Below are 19,631 nucleotides of genomic sequence, written 5' to 3'. Positions count from 1 at the left end.
AGATTTTTGTATCAACATTTAAAAGTGATATAGGTCTATAATTGTCTGGGTTTTGAAGATCTGAATTTTCATTAGGTGTAAAAATTATTTTGGATGCGTTGAAATGTAAATCACTGATTTTATTATTAATAACATAATTCAAGGTATATGATAAAATTTTAACAAGCGTATTACCGAAAGTTTTATAAAATTCTGCCGTAAGTCCATCAGGGCCCGGGGCTTTATGTGATTTCAAAGTTTTGATTGTTGATGTTATTTCCTCCATAGAAATTGGCTGTATTAAATCTCTCTGTAGCTTTTCATCATTTTTTGGGAAGTTGATCTTTTGTAGGAAATCAGTATAATTTTCACTTGTAGGTAATTCAGTTTGTTCTCCATTTCACATATATTGATTCAAAAATGTTAATAATATCCTTAGATTTCATATATATTTTATTTTCATAATACAATTCCGTAATTAGGTAGGGTGATTCAGATTGATTAATAATTCTTGATAACGCCCTTGATGGAGTTTGTATATGATTTGCATATGTTGCCAATATTTTAGTTTCATAAAATGATAATTTATTTTTTGAATCAAAAATAAATCTTTCTGACATTTTAGGAGTTCTATTTCTGTTTGTGCATTATGATTCGGTATTAGTTCTTGCTCTAGTATTTTAATCTTAGATTCCAAGGTTTGTTCACAATTATGTAAATATTTATAAAAATTTACAAATATATATATAAAAACATGAATACATTATGTCTTATTTTCCACATTCCATCCTCTTAATTAATATAGGTTTTACTGAAATTATTTCATTTAGCCCGGGGGGTTGACTTGCTTGTAATTTTATTTGCCATCTTAATTCTCTTTCTTCAATATGGCTTCTATAGTTCCCCCCCTAGGGTTTTGTGACACTTTTTCTAAGATTGCAAATCTAAACTTTTTATATGCCACACAACTAATAGAATGCCTATATAGGGCATTATTTACATTTTTAGTAGCAATTTGGTATGTATGTTCATAAATCCTGTCCCTCAGTCTTCCCTACATAGAATGAGGGACAGGACTTGCACATAGCCAAATATACAACTCCTGTAGTCTGAAAATGACCTTTTTCAAATCTAACCATGGTTTGTAAAGAGTTGTTGATGGTTACTTTCTCATCTAGGCAAATACATTTACATTGCGTGCAATGTCCACATTTTTTGGTGCCATCTCTATTTTTGTTTTTCATGCCCTTCTCCAAAGTTTTTTTAAATTGGGGCCTACTTTATAAACAAAATTTGGTTTAGTACCACCAATATTCCACAACCTCTGGTTATTCCTTAATATAGCCCAGTTCCTTTTCACTATTTTCTCTACCTCATATGTATTTTTTCCATATGGAACTACCATAGCTTTCTCAAACCTATTATTCTCTCCATCAATTGTGCTTTTACCCTCTTTAGTGCTCTCTAGTTTCCCTAACAATGGCTTATATTTTTTCCCCATTCACTTCTTACGTAATTAAGGTATTCATCCAATATTTTTCTGGGGTAACCTCTCTCTTGAAATAGGGTAACAACCCCCTTCAATTCTTTATCAATATCTTCAATATTTGAGGTCATTCTAGCTATTCTTATTAGTTGCCCCTTTACTATACTATTCTTTTGTTTAAAAGGGTGATCACTTGAATATTGTAAATAAGAATTACTAAAGGATGGTTTGCTATATACCTTACTTTTAAAACCCTTTTCATGCTTCTCTATATATGTATCCAAGTAATTTATTCCATTCTTATCATAGGTGTGTGTAAATTTTAAAAATCTTGTACTCTCATTTAGGTGTTGAATCATTTCCTTTATTAAATTCTCTGGTTCTTTCCATAAAATAAAAATGTCGTCCAAGAATCTCACATATAAGTGCATGTACTGAAAGAATCTACTTTGGAAGACATGGCTTTGTTCCCATTCCAGCAATACAAGGTTTGCAAATATAGGGGCACATGACGCTAAATCAATCAGGCTAAATTAAATAATTTCAATAAAACCTATATTAATTAAGAGGATGGAATGTGGAAAATAAGACATAATGTATTCATGCTTTTATATATATTTTTGTACATTTTTATAAATATTTACATAATTGTATGTCATATATATGTTTATATTTATATATTTGTGTATTTTTAAGATAAATTTAAGAGCACGTTTAATTAAATATATACTATGTTTTTAGTTTTAAGTATAACATACTATATATCATACACTAGTATGTTTTAGAAATGGGATGAATTTTAAATGCTTGAATTTTAAACTTGTCCTGTAAATAGGTCTGTCTAAAAGGGATGTCCCTTTAAATGTTGCATTACGCATTTAAAAAATGTTTTTTAATTGATGATGACATCATTATAACAGGGGGATATAAGGAGGGAAATTGGATAGTAACTTGATTCTGATGAAATCACTATGAAAGAGAAGAAAGAGCTCAATCTAATTTTTTGTATTATGGTAAATACATAACTTATATGATGATGTCAATTTTCATTCTATCCTCCACCTCTGGGAGAGAGTCCCTAGCTACCATACATCCTGGGTGGACTTAAGGAAGGATGTTTCTAAACACCATTGAGCCGAATGATGCTCTACCCCTGGAGACCAGATCCAATTTGTAATGAGAAATAAAGGTATGGGGAGTAGCCTAACTTGCCACTGCACAGATATCATCCATGGAAGCTCTAGACTGGAAAAGAGCTGACGTTGCTACAGCCGTGGTTGAATGGGAACGCAAGGATTTTGACAAAGAGAAGCCCAATGTGGTATAGATGAATGAGATACAATCAGTGAGCCATCTGGCTAAAGTCACTTTGTTCACAGGATGAGTGTTATAGATGCCACCAAGGACCCCAGTGCCCGAAGAACTAATCTTGCTGGTACTTTGTTGTTGTTGATTATTTTCATGACTTGAAATTTGATTGTCTCCAGTCTTTGTGGAGGAAGAGAGGCTACTGCAGTCTTTGTCTTTAAAGAAGCCCCTATAAAATCTAGTGTTTGTGTAGTCTTGAGGTGAGATTTTTCATAATTTAGGATTATACCCCTGGTGGAACCATCACCACATGTGTCTGGAGAAATTTTTCTCTTGCCTCTAACAGTTGATGCCTAGTCGTAGAGGTGATGAGCCAGTCATCCAAATATGGAAACACCCAGAATCCTTGCAGCTCAAGTGAGCTGCTACTACAGAAAGAAGGAGTTTAAAGGGGAAAAGAGCAGTGGAGGAATCTAACCTTTATTGAAAACTCCACAGGTGCATCTAGGTAGGACATCCATGACCTCTGTGCATGATGGATGCTTTTTTTTGTTGGGAAGCAATCACAAACTAGCAATCATCCTTACACACAACCCTTCTTAATAAAATAATGTAAGTTTTTCTGGTGTTTCAATATGTTAACAGATAGATGTTCATAAGCTTTGTTGAAATTTATTTTTTAGTTTCGCATTTCTTAAAATATTACAAAACGCATGTGATTTTTTTAATATATTACCTTTATTCTTTTAAGCAATGAAACAAGACTTATTTTAAAATGATACACGTAAACATAGTATGAAGAGTCCAAGTTAACCTATTAAACCCTAGTGACACTGCTGGATGTTGCTCTAGGATTAGGGTTATGCCCAGGTAATAGCATGTCTAGAAATGCCTCCTAGAATCTAATATTACCTGCTAATATTTACATCAACAACTGCAAAAAACATTATACATACAAGACATTAAAAGGTTTCATCTTAAAGTTTACATGATGGGCATCACAGCTGCACTATCTTACATTTTTGATGCCATAATTTAAGGTATTAAATGCTGTTCATATACTGTTTACATTACCAAAATATTTGGATTTCTAGAACTCTTTCAACTAACAAGTGTGTATGGTTTCATGTAAAAGCTAACAGATGTATGAAAAAAATGCTAGCAGTGTATATATAACTTGAGTGGATGTGCTGAGACATTGTCATTTATTTACAAAACATTACAAAAATATCTACTGTGACTTACAAAAATCCTTTTTAAAACCTAGACTGTAATTAAGGCTACCAATGTAAACATTGCTTTCTGCAGATCAATTTGCCATATGCACTAATTTAGTAACGTGTGCTTCTAGAGATGTGAACATTTGTTTAAATTGTGATGGTACTGCTTGAGTTTGTCAAAAGGCTAAGGATGATGCCAGTAGTAGTTAGACTACAAATTTTAGAGTTCGACTGGAAGAAATGAGTTAAATTATTAGCAAAAGTAACAAAAGTGGTTTGGGAATGTGGCACATACTCTTGGAAGATGGCAGAATTAGGTGACAGATTCATATGAAAGGGGAAATCTGTGGACAGTATTCACTTAAAATGATAAAGGCACATCCATTCCAGTAAAGCAGAATAAGATCTTCATTCTATTCAAGAACTACAAACCAGGGGTGACTGCATTGGAGGAAACACAGTTGACTAAGGAGGAACAAGCAAAACATACATAGCTATCTGTAGAAGAGGGCCTGTATGGCAAATATCAAGATCCCTCTGATTTCAAATAGAAGATACTTTTGAAGATGACCACAAGCAGGTACGTGGGAGTGAAGGAGTGGTACACATTTGGTATATATATATATACTGGTCTGGGTTAAGAAGTCAGCTGTAGTACATCCTGATGCAGAGACTATTATTTCAATAGCGGATGAGAATGTACATGGTAGACTAGAGCATGGTAGCGCGAGACAGTGATACAGATAGTACGCCAAGATAAGTGTATCCTCTGGAGGTGAAAACATATGTTGCAGCTTACTGCACGATGCATAATATTTCAGACATCTGAACTCAAATGTAATGGAAGAATGTGGTAAACTACTTTATGTATTACTCAACAACATAGTCTGTCTGGTCATGAAGGGGTAGAATACATCTGACAAAAGGAATATGCATGTTGAGTAAGCAGTGCTCGTGTCCGATGTAATGGGTGGCTTATGCTCCACTGTTAGTAGGACTGACAGGAAAAGAGAAGGGCAGTGTGGAAATGAACAGAAGGTTCCTTGCCAATATGATGAAGATACATCAGTTTAAAAAAATGATGCAGAGACATTTTGCATGAAGAGATTGATAATGTGAAAAGGAAAGGTAGAGATTTGGGAAGCTCTAAACAGGAAATTCAAGTGCAAATAAGGCAGACAACTGAAAGTTATGTACTTCACAAAATGACAGAGCTGCATGGCCATGAATCATGCTCCTCTTGTTGCTAAGGACTGCAGCTTTAGCACAAAGGTCTGTTGTCACTGATACAAACCTCCCTAGACTTTAACTACTCATCATTACCCATGACTGCTCTCTCTCCGTCTTCCTCTTCAGATCAGATAGGCCACTCCGAATAGAGAGACAGCTCACAAACCTACCTACAAATTGTATGTCCCCATTCTGCCTAGGTGGTGGGGGGGGGATGGGTGTCAATTACAAAGGAAGATTAAACATGGCCATTCAGATCTATCATTATGGCAAATGCATAATTTATGACTCTGACATGATCTGTTTCAGTCTCCTCCACTGGTATGACAGAGTCCTCAGCAACTAGCACGGATGGTCTCAGAAAAGACTACCTCAGATAATGGTGCCCCCAAACACTAAAGTAGAGCTTGAGTTTTCATCAACTTGTAGTGCTTTGCAAAGTTAACCAGAGAAGCCCACATTACAGGTGTACAATTACAGACACATTGTAAAAGATGACCCAAGATCTGGATACTGCACTGGTAGAATGTGCTTTTAGTTAACTCAAAAGAGGTTTGCCTCTCTTTGCATAACAAGTTTAATAAAGTCAAACATCTTTTTAAAATTACTTTTGAAACTTTAGATCCCTATCATCTAATACCAAAGGAGACAAATGGCTGTGAATCATTTCTGAAGTCCTTAAAACAGTGTAAACAGAATCACAGCTGTTTATGCACATTCAAACAACAAAACTCTAACATGCCCTTTATTTCAGCAATTTGATACAGGCAGAAAAATTGCTGGTTAATGTTGGACTCAGTAGCCACCTTTGGCACAAAGGAGGGACTAGTCTACAGTTCCACTCTATCCTTCTCAAACACCACATAGGGAAACTTAATGCACAAGGCCTGAGGCTCAAAAATATAAAGAGCAGATGAAATAGTTATATAAAAGAAGTCCTCCAGGAGAAACCCTTCAACTCTGCCCTGAAAGCTGGTTCAAAGTGTGTGTGTGTGTGTGGGGGGGGGTATTCAACTGCTCCAAAAAGTTGAGACCCATGACAGAACAGGTTCTCTAACCTGTGATCTAAAAAGAAAGTCTTCCTTGAGGAATGTCTTGCAAACTTTAAGATAAGCTGGGAATTAATTCTAGCACCCTAACCCTAAGAGGACGTTACATATATATCTATAGAGAGAGAGAGAGAGGCAAGCCTGATACCAAATATGAGCAAGGTAGCCCAAAACCACTGGACCTGAACTGGAAAAGGGTTCATAATCATCTCCAGTGCTTAATCTACAAAAAATGTGTTTACCTTATAGGTTCATACTAGGCTAGCAGCCCTTGTAAGCCATTTTAAGCAAAGACATTCTCTCTTTCAAAGGTGAGAATTAAACTCTATAGCTTGTGCTTGTGAGACAAACACCTTAACCACTATACCAATCCCAATCCCCACATCAGCCTCAACTCCCTATGTACATGCTTTCATGCAATTAGGCTCCTGGGCAGAAGCCAGGATACAGGTTACCCTGTCAGGGTAAAGTGGGTCTCTAACCTTTACTAGACGTAAGAGATACCATGTGGTAATCCACAAGGCATGAGAACTCAGTGCTTTCATGCTGGATGTACTAATGGGGTCCTGATGGGTTTCAACCATAAAGACTTTTCAAGTACAAGGCCACGGCACAGAGAACCGCACCCTGGAAAGTCAACGTGTTATTGAGAATGGCTCTGGCTTTTTTCAGCTGGCTCTTCTGCAAGAAACTAGTAATCAGGAAAAATAAAGCCTTACACAAGGCCATGAGACCACTCCTAGATTAAGATGCCCCTGAGTTACTGTCCTCAAGGAGGCATCACAGAAAAACATTTTGCATCTGGTATCAGACTAGCAGAAAGACAACAGCAATACTTGCCCATCAACAGAAAATAATTCTCAACACTGGCAAGCTGATGGGCCACTCATGGGGCATTACCAAGCACCTTTAGAGCCAGTACATTAGTCAGCTAGCTTTTCCAAGTATGTGGCCTACTACTAGAACATGTCCCAATCCCCAAAGCGTCATCACCTCTTAACCCACCCCACCCAGCTTGTTGATATAACATACTATTGCCTTACTGTTGTAGTGTATTACTATCACTCTGAGGTGGGGAAGAGATTTGTGGAAGGTTTACATCATGAATTGGGCTGCCCTCATCTCTAGGATATTTATGTGCACACTGGCCTCCTATTGTGACCAGACACTTCCGACAACAAAATCTATGGCTGAAGAACCCACAATGAACATCACTATGGCTCAGGGAAGAATGAAGAGACTGCTCAGAGCCCTCCCAACCAAGATGTCAGGCCAGAAAAATATACAGAGCCATCTTGATTTCCTTTTGGAGTATCCAGAGCTGGACTCAGAATTGGTGCCTGAGGCCAATTCCTCCATCTTGCCTCCAATACCCCAAAATCAAGGAAGTCTTGCAGATGACGCAGGACCATAGTTTTATTCAAACTAAAGGGGTGGCGAAAGCCACATAACTATGGGCTAGGCTTATAAATGCCCTTGGGCAGATAGCCTAGTATGAACCTATGAACCTATCTCTGAGGCCATTAGGGGTCAACACCCTTGCTTCTGCATCACCTTTTCCTGGCCTGATTTCTTGGTTGGGAGGGCTTGGTGAAGGAAGCCACTAAGTCTCACTTTGACTTGGAATCTGGATAACAGTCCTACAGGAGGCTTTTTGATCATTTATCCTGGTGATGAAAGGATTTTCTTGGGGGCAGAAACTACACATACATTGACCTTAGTCAATAGTGCATGCAATACTACCAACAGGAAACACTTTTGTAGCTATGGTTGAAGCATCTGTTCTGAGCCCAGCAACAGTGCTGCCATCAGTACCAATAACCCCAGCACTAAAACAGCAATGATGGTCATAAATGAAGGGGACAAACTACCTGCATCAAGCCTGCACCAAAAGTATTTGCTTTTATGCTGATGCTAGAGTTCCTGGAGCTCAAAGAGCTCATAGGCAGAGAACTTGTCAGTGCTGCATTAGTTAACTTACACTGATTAGAGAAGCTTCCCCTACTCTTTGGAGGAGCGAAAGTGAAGCACTCTCTGGAGCTGCTAAGTGGTGCCAGAGAGTTTCTACTGCACTTCTGGGAATTCCAAGATGGAAGACAGTGCAGCAGAGACAGAGAGAGAGAGGTAGAAGAAAACTTACTGAAGGAAGGTGAGGGAGATGAAATACCTGTTACAGAATTGGAAGCTGAAGGACTAGAGACACGTGTCACTATATTTTATGAATCAGACAGAGCCAAACAAAGAAAAATGAAGTGTGATGGGGTGACACACTGGACACAGTATTTTAGGAGGAAGAAACTGAGAGGTTGGAAATGTAAGCAACAGCTGGTGAAGGGAAAACACTGGAGGTATTCTTGGCTGGTGGAGTAGACATATTTTAAGGCTTTACTTCTGCAACAGTTTTTTTTTTCTTGCAAGAAAGAATAAGTTATGCAGATGCAGCAAGGCAAGGAAAAATGTAAGAAGGAACTGAGAGGGGACAAACATCTGCAGTTTCTCAACAGCCACACAGAAGATGACCAGTCATAAGAATAAGAAGTAAAAACAGCACTGTGAACAGGTATGATACTATGGACAGTTATTTACCTCTAGGGTTTAAAATTATAGTCATAATTGCATTAATTCATATGGGAGCTGAAAATGCTGGTCAGGTGACATTTGAAAGTTATAAATTGCTGAAAAAAGTTATGACTGAGACTGAAAAAAGAAATACAGCAACACCACAGTAATTCTTTTTATTCAGAGCTTGGGACTACAACAAAAAAGAAAATAAATGTTCAATTTAGGACTTCAGACATGGGTGAGCACAAGTTAAAACTGTTTTTTTTTCTTTCAATATGTAGTAAAGTAATGTCATGAAAGAAATGTATGGACTAGGGGTTAGGAAGTATGGGTTAACAATGGGTGATAAGGATGGGAACATGTGACATATTTCAAACACTGTAATTGTGAATAGTGGGATCAATACAAAGCATGCTATTTCTGTGGGGATGAAAACCACTCAGTACAAGACTAACAAACAAAGGTGAGGTCAATGTGGGGAGAGGGGGCATACAGCAAAATAATGTAAACTGTTTTGTAGAAAATGTAAGAAGAAGATGAAGAGGAAAGCTCAGAAAAAAGAAAAACAGTAACAAATATTACTACATAGATGTTGAAAAGAATGTAGTATTGGGAAAGGGAAAATGAACAAAGGTTAAACAAATAAGTAGTAGTTAGATCAGAAAGTTCAAAGTGAGGTTATTAATATAAGGGAAGAGAAGAGCTTTGCAATTTTAGAAAGTGAAGAGGAAGAAGAAGGTGAAATTGAGACAGAAAAAAAAAAACAATATCGAGACAGTGAAAAATCAACTGGTAGCAGATTTAGTAGAAGGAAAAGAAAAAATAAGATTTTAAAACAAAAGCAATGTTAGTGTTAAATGCAAATAGCATTAGAAATGACAAAAGAGGTTTGGTGGTGGTAGAATTGTGTAAAAAATAGAATAGAATAGATATTTTTGCTTGCTAGATACTAAATGAAATAAAAAAGGAAAACGGTACAGGCACTACAGTAGTAGTAACAGGAAAGTTAGTGAATGTGACAGAGACAAAAATGTATACAATAACAGTGATTTATGTGTATACTAATATGAAGGACAGATAACAGTTGTTTAAATAAATTAAATATTTTGGGTTAGTAAATATGTCAGTAATGATGCAACACAGCTAAAGCCTTTGATAAAGTGAGCCATGAAGCAATGTGGCAGACTTTAGAGGAGCACACCACAAGAGAAAAAATAATGTGGTAAAGAAACATTATGAAAATTTATGGGTACGAGTTATGATAAATGGATGGATGGGAAAAGGTAAGTATTAAAAAGAGGAGTAAAACCTGGTTGCCAAGTGCGTATATTAGTACAGACATGTATAAATGAAATGGGTGAGGCAAAATGTGAGATGGAAGAAAATGTTATATTTACCAATATGTATGACATATGCAGATGTTTTAGTTAGAATAACAAAAAAAAGGGGATGGATAACAGAGGTTCTAATAAGGATTGAAAAGCTGTTAAAATGACGTCTGCAGCTAAATAATATGAAGTATAAGGGATATGGCTAGATAAATAATGGAATATATTTCACAAGAAAGGAAATAAAGATTTGGGGAGTGGCATTTGGTGAGCATGGAAGTGTAATAAGACAATGGGGAGAGTTACTGGAACAAAAGAGTTGTTAGCTTGATGGAAAAGATTTTATCACTTCAGAAATGCATACATATTGAATACTTATGTATTAGGAACACAGCATATATAGGAGGAATATATAATGTCTCCCATTCGAATAGGAATAGTTTTTTTAGCTTTATTTGGGGCTCAGGCTTGGACCTGGTAAGAATTAATAAATAATAATTGTACAAGACCTACTGTTAGAAGTACACAAACACAGAACACTAACACGAATAATACTTTGAGGCCATTTTGAAGAAACAAATGGAAATGCATGTGTACCAGCACTTGCAAGACTTTAAGAAAGGTGAGAGAGCTTGTTTATCAGACTCCTGGGGGGAAACTGCTGGGCAACAAATTTGCAAATATGGGTGAGAGCTGTTTTGTTTGATTTCAAAGTACTCCACAAAGTCAAGTAGATATATATTTGTGAGAAACTGTTTCCATTGATACTTCTATACCCCTGCTGCACTGCAAAGGATTCTTCCAGGGGTAGCTGATGGACAATGCAGACATAAGACGGGGACACGAGACAGGGTTCATATTTTTTGTGACCTGTCAATCACTGGAAATGTTTAGGTAGGATATACAAAACTTGTTGAGGGAATTATTGTTGTGCAAGTCTTACTCCAACCAGAACTGTTTCTTTTGGGTGCACCTGGAGAAGACTCATGGCCTGAGTACATTTCCAGTTGCTTTTTAATGGTATCCAAGAAGATCACAATAAAGAATTTGAAATCTCAGGTGGTCTAGACCTGACAGACTAGGAAAAATGGTAACAGGTTTAGCTGAAGAAGAGAAAAGTGCATCAAGGGGTAAACCAAATCAAAAACATAGAGCGGATATCATGCTATTGGCATCTGGACACTTTTGGAGTAGGAGAAAATAAAGACTGGACATGATGCATGGGTAAGCAACTAAATCACTCATCCAAGGTATCTGTATGGGAATTACATTAACAGTGACTGAAGAAAGATTATTTTCTATGCTAAAAGTTTTTATCTACACTTAGTAAATGTTTAGGATTCCTCACTTCTGGACAAATGGATGTAATAAGTTACAGCTGTGGTTTGTGCTTTTGAATCTTCTTTTTTGAGTATTTACAGTGAGTAATTAAAGTTTTAACCAACACACGCTGTAGAAAAGCAAAACGGTAAAACTACAGAACAAATAAGACAATCCAGTCCAAGAAAAAAAGTTTAATACGTTCTAGCACCTCGGCATTCACTGCCTTCAATGGAATATAGAACCATACTCACTATGTATATACAGCCAAATACATCCATTAAACAATTAATTACATCATTAAATAATCAAATTAAAACTTTACAATTACAATAAGCATTCGTAGCATCAGGATTTAAAGTTCCAAATTTTAAAATAAGCAGGGCTTCCTTATATTAAAGCCTCTCTTTAACATCATAATAACTACTTTTGTCTACTTTATCTAGAATAGTGCTCTGCAACCCATTTGGGTTACCCTTATGACTTTTTAAAAAATGTTGCGCAACTGGGCTTTCAAGCTTACAATTTTTTATCTCTCTCACATGTTCATGCAAACGAAGCTTGAAAGCCCTTTGGTTTCCCCTATATAAAACTTGTTGCATTGACACTTTAGTGCATAAATAATACATTCAGCGGTACAGCAAAAATTCGATGATACATTTAAATTTCCTCCCATTTATATATTGGAAGCTTTGTGTTACATATTGACAAGAAATACATTTACCGCACGGAACAGTGTCTAAAACTTGCAAAGTATTTAATACCCTAGGACATGGGATTTGGAATCTACTATGTACTATGTACTAATCTGTCCTTAATACTACGTCCTTTTCTAAAAGAAAATATTGGTTTGGTACACAGTCCAACAACTCCTTTAAGTTTCAGCAAATATCCCCAATATTGTTTTATAATAGAGGCTATTTTATCACTCAAAAGGTCATATGTAATGACCATATACATATTATTTTCTTCTACAGCCTATTTTCTTGTACGTTCACGCTTCTATTCCTATACATATTTGTCATGCTCACTTTGCTCAATGCTTCCCTCACAATCTTCTGTTCATAATCCCTTTGAATAAATATAGTTAAAGTTTTATTATATTCAACTTCTAAATCATATTCATTGTTACAAAGTCTTTTAATTCTTATAAATTCACTATAGGGTAATGATCTCAACAAATGAGGGGGACGAAAACTTGAGCCATGAAGAAAATTAGTACCTTCAAATTTCCTATGAACAGAGGTAGAAATACTTTGATCAACAATTCTCTTTAAATTCAAGTCTAAAAAGACTACTTGTTCACCACAGGCTGACATATCAAGCATTAAACCAAAACTATTATTATTAAGTTTATTCACAAATGTATTAACTTGATTTTTGCCCCCTTTACACAAAAATAAGGTAATCTATATATCTGTGATAATAAAAGACATTTTAATAAAAAAATCATATTTATACAAGTATTCATTTTCCATCAACCCCAACATGATGTTAGCATACATGGGTGCATATGGAGCACCCATGGCTGTACCCTGTAATTGACAATATAAGGTGCTGTTAAACTCAAACAAATTGTGCTTTAAACTAAAATCAATAAGTTCAATGCTATACATTGACACAGGACTATCATCCATTGCACATTTCAGTGACCCCAAGCCATATTTTTGTTTAATACTTACTTGTGTATAGACTTTTGGCATCAATCACTAGCCAAAAAATATTTTGTTCCCAACAGATATTTTTTATTTTTTTCAAAAAATCAAAAGTGTCTTGTATATATGATACCTGTTTTTAACTATATTTAACAAATAATTATTGAAAAAAATGCCTATTTTATTCAAAAAATAATTACATGCTGACATTATTGGTCTTCCGGGGGGGGGGGGTCAGTCATGTGCTTGTGTATCTTAGGCAAACAATAAAATGTTGCCATTACACAGCCTTTAGTATCAATTTTTTTCTCAACATAATTTTTCGAAAAATAACCTAATCTGTTCCCTTTCATTAACAAATCTTTATACTCTACAATAGCCTGCTGATAATATTTGACATTAATTATCTTATACACATTTGTGTCATTAAGGTGTTGATAACACATTTTTAAATAATGCTCATAATGTAACAAAACTAGTTTGTTACCTTTATCTGCTGGTTTGAAAATAATCTCTTTCTTATTACTCAGGTTGCATAAAGCATCCCATTCATTTTTAGTCAAGTTATATTTCAATTTATTTTTATATTTTTCAAACTCAGCGGCAAGGTTCTCAATTGCATAATTCACCATAACAGAAAATTGCTGGACACCTTCATGCTTAAATGGTGGTATATATTGTGACTTGTAGGGAACAGTTTCTGTATTTAACTGACAATAGGCATTCAAAGCACCCCCGTCCTCAGAATCTGAGCAACAAGAATAAAAGCTCATACCTGTATCATCTGTAGTATCAGAAACATATTGCTCATCACTTTCTTTATTCAAATTATTATGAAAAAAATTCCATATATGTAGCTTTCTAACTAAGCAGAACACATCTTTCTTAATCATATATAGTCAAGGTATTACCGTAGGAACAAATTTAAGGCCCAAGTTCAATACGGCTAATTCACAATCATTTAATTTAGGGCATAGCCCGACAAATTTACAACATAAGCAGAATCATTAATAACATTAATTTATTTTAAACTTCTTGCACCTTGACTGTTGTTGCTGAGGATATGAGTTATTTCTCTGTTGTTGTCTATAATCCTCTTACTGTAATTCAAAGGAACCCCTGCCCCGTTTTTTATTGTTATGGTTTTCCTTAACACCACGAAAAGTTTTATTCATGTAATGTGGTTCTTGTGCTGCCAGTAAACCTGGATATTATTGTCACTGTCCCAATTGGTATATTCTTCTGCAAGAAACGCCAGCTTTGGCCGCCGAATTATCAGAATTCTCTGAGACTTGGAAATGTACGTCCTTGCGACGTGGCCTCTGATTCGTTCTCCACAAGAAGGCAGAGCCTTTTTTGTAATCCCCCAAGTCTCTCAAAAGTTTTCTCTTTTTAACAGCCAAAATTTGATGTTCGGAGTCAGTTAATGCTACATTAATATCCCCCCAAAAATGATCAAGTTTATTATTGGGTGAATTATTAGTCAGTTCTTTCGCAGATATTGGATTGGATATTTCTTCCTTAAGTCAACGTTGTTTCAATAAATCCCTTTCCATCAAAATTGTAATCCATTCTATGGAACATTTGTGGGCTACCAACACCCACTTTTTTTGGAACTTAACGTCCTCTTCATCATCGGCATTAAACGGAGTAGTCAGGCTTTTAAAAGCCCTTAAACTATGAGGTGTGACTTCCATCTCTAAATAGCATTTTAGGCTGAGAATGTTAAGATGAACTGACAATTCTTTATGTAGCAACTTATCTAGTTTATCATATTTCTGTTGCATTTCTGCTGATAAAGTACCAACCTTGACCAACAGATGAAAAGGGATTATTAATTCTCCTCTTGTTCTCCATACCAAAGTATTTCTCCCAAGGCTTTACACCTTCCGTATCAAAGGACGACATCCCTCTGTTGCTGGTTTGCTCATTCAGATGAATGGTATATTGTTCAATACTCCGTTGAGAAGACTCCCCTTGTAAATATTCTAGGCAGGTCTAACAATGAATCACTGGACATGGACAGAAACAAATAGAAACCACTAACCAACACACACTGTAGAACAGCAAAACGGTAAAACTACAGAACAAATACGACAATCCAGTCCAGGAAAAAAAAGTTTAATACATTCTAGCCCCTTGGCATTAATTAATTAAAGTTTGTTTTTAAAAAAAAAAAAAATCTTACCTGGTGGTGGCAGGTATCCATTAAAAAGCACACTTCCACAGGAAGACCGATCTATGTCAACACACAGCTGGAGGCGCCTAACTATGAGAAACAAAAATTAAAAAAACAGGGAATAGGAAATAACAGAATGTAAAACTTCTTTCCCCAAATATAAACTTTCTGTTTTTTTTTTTTTGTCAATGACACTTTGAAAAGATGCTAAATAAAACTGACAAGATTTTGATGCATGGTAAGAAATCATTAGCAACCTCACTGGAAAGCAACACCCATACTATTACAAACTAAATGTAATTTACAGTCCATAATAAACGTTTCCAAATTAACAAAATTAATTTAAATCAGGTCCATGGGTAACACAACAAACCAAAGAAAGATTACAAAAATCTTAATAAAGTAATGGCAGAAAAATGCAAACAAATTCTGCTATGAATACTAGACATGTCAGTGGCTACTTCCAAGTATGTTAACTTAAGTGAAGTAGATTAAAGGGACAATCCCAGAGTCTAAAATTCTGACCAAAAGAAACTTGTCCTGATACGTCCCACATGTCAGTCCCACTTACCATGTCATCATCAGGCCTACTCCTGGTTTACTTTATGGAGCCTGGTTTTCATATCCTCTGGTGAACACAATTAACAATATTCAGTTTCTGTCAAAGGTTTAGTCCCTGATCCAAGGTAAACAATAAGGATATTGCAATTTTGTGTGTGTTTGTGGTACAGGTGATTAGGCAAGACTCTCAGTGTTTATATTTTTATGAACTCAACAAAAAGCTTATCTTAACTGAGTAGAGATATATGAACTTTGTAAATGCTAATAAACTTGACTGTATATGTCACCATACTCACAAGAGGTGTTAGTTAATGCTCTTGATCTTGTCCTCAGAAATGTCTCCCCAGTTGTACTATACCAGTTGTTACTCCTTTCTTTGTCAAATCTAACTATCTTGCTGTGACCTTCTCCCTGAACATTTGTTTTCCAGTCCCCAACAGCAGCTCCATATTTGAGGATTACAGCAAAAAACTTTGTGGATCTTATTGACAATCAAATAGTATAGCTCCTCAGCAACCTTTCTACTTGAGGTTGTTCCCAAATGTTACAAGCAACCTTTCTACTTGAGGTTGTTCCCAAATGTTACAGTCTCTTGGATAGAGGTATTGAGGCATTATTACCAGTCTAATGCAAGCCCAAGGACAAGGCATTAAAAAAAAAGCTGTCTAGGTAATAATTACTAGAGCATCTAATAGGCTCATAGCTGAGTGTCGCTCATCAAGTTTCTTGTCTTATTAACTTCTTCAATATTTAAGTTCTCCTCTCTCCTCCCTAATAGATCAGTAGCCATGGATATGCACTCCCCGACTCTCTCTGCTGCCAGTCTGGTTGACATGGGTATTCTGAGGCACTGTAGCAATTGCCTCATGTACACTGACAACACATTTATTCTTAACAAAACAGATACAGTATGAGGGGTGCAGTGGTGCAACAGTAGCATTACTGCCTCACAGCAATTGGTTCTCCGGTTCAATTCTCGACTGGAGTGCCTTCTGTGTGGAGTCTGTATGTCCTTCCTGCGTTCATGTGGGTTTTCTCTGGGTACTCCAGTTTCCTCCCACATTACAAAGGCATGCATCTGGAGTGTTTCTCCCCGGATCTCTGCTGAAAATTGGCTTTGTTCTAAGTCAGACTTTCCTGATAAACAAATGTTAAATAAATAAAATAAATAAATGTGAGAGGAGTAAATTCATTTTAATGCTGGAGGCAAAATTCTCTCATACAACCAAAACTAATCCTACAGAGGTTGCCAGTGATGCTTGCACCTTGCCTGTTGCACAGGATAAAGACCCTACACATAACACTACTTATGCCAAGGCAGTTAGAGATAACCTTACTAAAACACTAAGAATGCCTGCACAGTACAATCAAAGAAGGGGTCATCAGCCATCACATAAACACTCCATTAAAACACCACCCGCTGCTACACATAGTAACACTGCATTCAATGCCTCCACTGCTAAGCCCTTACAGCAAACCAGCACACAGACAAATTTCCTAGTCACTGATGATGCTATAGTAAGGCACACCTATGTCCCCCCCTCACCAGATTGAGTAAGGAGAGAGTCACAGTTAGCTACCTTTCCGGGGCTAGGATCCATCAAGTCACACAGCAAGTCAAGGTCATTGAACCACAGGTAGCAGTATGACTCTGTCATAGTACATTATATATAGTGGGTGTTAATGAGCTAATACTTACCTCCCTTGACTATTTAAAGCGAGATATTATCAAGCTTGCTGATTACGTCTTAGGCAGGTATGAGCCTCGCACTGAGCAGCATACTACCTGCTCCAAGCATGATGCCACATTACCAACAGAATGACTGATTTTAACTTAGCTTCTGGTGTCAATCCAGGAGGGTACAATATCTGATAACCTGGGAGGACATGGTTGACAGACCATGCTGCTTTGCTAGGGATGGTCTGCACTTATCTCCACTATGCTTTTGAATACTGGCAAATACCTTTTCACCCTCCATAGTGCCTTTTTTAGGCAATGAAAACCTGATAATCCTGCAGACTTAACTGAACCTATGAAGGAATATCTTACTGTGGTACTGTTCAATGCTAGAAGTCTTAACAAGAAACTTCACTCCCTGCAAACCTTCCTCTCCCTGGAGAATGTAGACATCTGTGTAGTAACAAAGACATGGTTTAAAGTTGGTGACAGTAACCCAGCAGTGAAAGGTTATAATGCCTTTCACATCTTTACACCAGCTACTGCACAGGAGGGAACTAAGAGTGGAGGAGTCTTAGTCTATATTAAAACTAATCAAACATCCAGACTAGTTAAAGTATACGACCCACTGGAGCACACACTTCTGCAACTCGCTAAAACAGGTTATCGTACCATATGCTTGCAACTCATAGGTCCCCTCCATGCCCTAGGAAACAAATACTACCTATCTCAATGTAGCAGAGTTCTTCACCATTCAGCCCAATATGATATTCATTGGGGATCTCAACTGCCCCTTTACAGACTGAGAAACCTACACCAATTCCAATGCACAAGCCCAGCAATTCCTAAACTTTGTTAATACCAACATCCTGGAAGAACCTGACCTTATACTCACAAACATGGGCTGGGGGGGGGGGGGGCAATGTTCCTCACCCAATGTAATATCTTCGCTCGTGAGATCTGACCATAAGGCAGTATTTCTTGAAATAAAAATGAAATCTGGGCATCCAGTAAAACCAAAAACCTTTAGGAATTACTCCAAGGCTCACCTCTCTCTATTAAACAACACCTTGGCTAAATTCCAAGCAACCCCAAGCCCAGTAAACACCATAGCATACACAGAGCTATTTACAAAATCTCTGTACAGCCATACTGATAGCTGTATAGAGAGAGCTGTGCCCACAAGTACTAAGAGTAAGAAAAACTCAAAAGGCAAGTCACCCTGGTAGAATTACAGTATCAATAAATACAACAAAAGAAAAAAATATTGGCCAAGCGTAGGAGGAACAGAACCATACATACTAAAAGCCCCCTGACCAATCTAAACAGGCAGCTAAGAGGGTTAATGAATACTTCAAAGGCTAAATTTGAAGAAAAAATAGTTTCTCAGGCAAAGGACAATCACAAAGCTTTCCACAGCTATGTCCGCAACCTCAGAGGAAATATACAACAATGCACAAAACTTATTTGTAAATAACATCATCCACACTGAACCGAAGGCCACTGGCAAACTTTTGGATGACAGGTTCACTTTAAATTTCTCCCTCCACTCCACCACTGACAATCCAAAGGAAATACTACATAGCACAATCTCCCTACCATTACCAGGAACAGATCATCAATGCACTTTCCAAGGCCAGAAACACTGCATCGATGGGCCTTAATAACATCTTGGGATATTTACTAAACAGCACGAAACATGACCTCTCTGGTACACTTGAATTACTTTTCAACTGTAGCCTTCAGTCAGGTTTTGTGCAAAATGAATGGAAGATGGCTACTGTCATTCCCCTTCTCAAAGGAGGTCTAACCACTGATCCTTTTAACTACAGGCCCATAAGTCTTACCAGCCTCATATACAAGGCCATGGAAAGAATCATCATGGATATGATAAATGAGGACACAGGCGACCTGTAAAACACTGGACTCATCACAGTTCGGCTTTGTTAGGAAGTTCATGCCTAAATCTGGTGGACTTTTTTGAGAGGGTCACCAAAGTACTGGATGAAGGTAAGACTGTGCACACAGCTTACCTCGACCTTGCCAAGGCTTTTGATACAATACCCACACTCAGGC

At 36.9% G+C, this 19,631-nt stretch overlaps 1 protein-coding gene across 2 annotated transcripts in view; it reads right to left on the bottom strand.

The window, feature by feature from the left end:
- LOC122805610 (BTB/POZ domain-containing protein KCTD3-like) overlaps positions 1-19,631 on the bottom strand; it is a 2,987,990-nt gene that overhangs the window by 1,488,212 nt on the left and 1,480,147 nt on the right. For both annotated transcript variants that reach the window (XM_044075857.1, XM_044075858.1), the window contains exon 3: positions 15,326-15,402. The gene's annotated coding sequence lies outside the window, so the exon portion shown is untranslated. The remainder of the gene's footprint in view (positions 1-15,325; positions 15,403-19,631) is intronic.

The sequence above is a fragment of the Protopterus annectens genome, chromosome 6.part1, assembly GCF_019279795.1.
Source record: "Protopterus annectens isolate FY-2018-M chromosome 6.part1, PAN1.0, whole genome shotgun sequence".
NCBI classification, from domain to species: domain Eukaryota; kingdom Metazoa; phylum Chordata; order Ceratodontiformes; family Protopteridae; genus Protopterus; species Protopterus annectens.
This window is presented reverse-complemented; position numbering and strand designations above follow the sequence as displayed.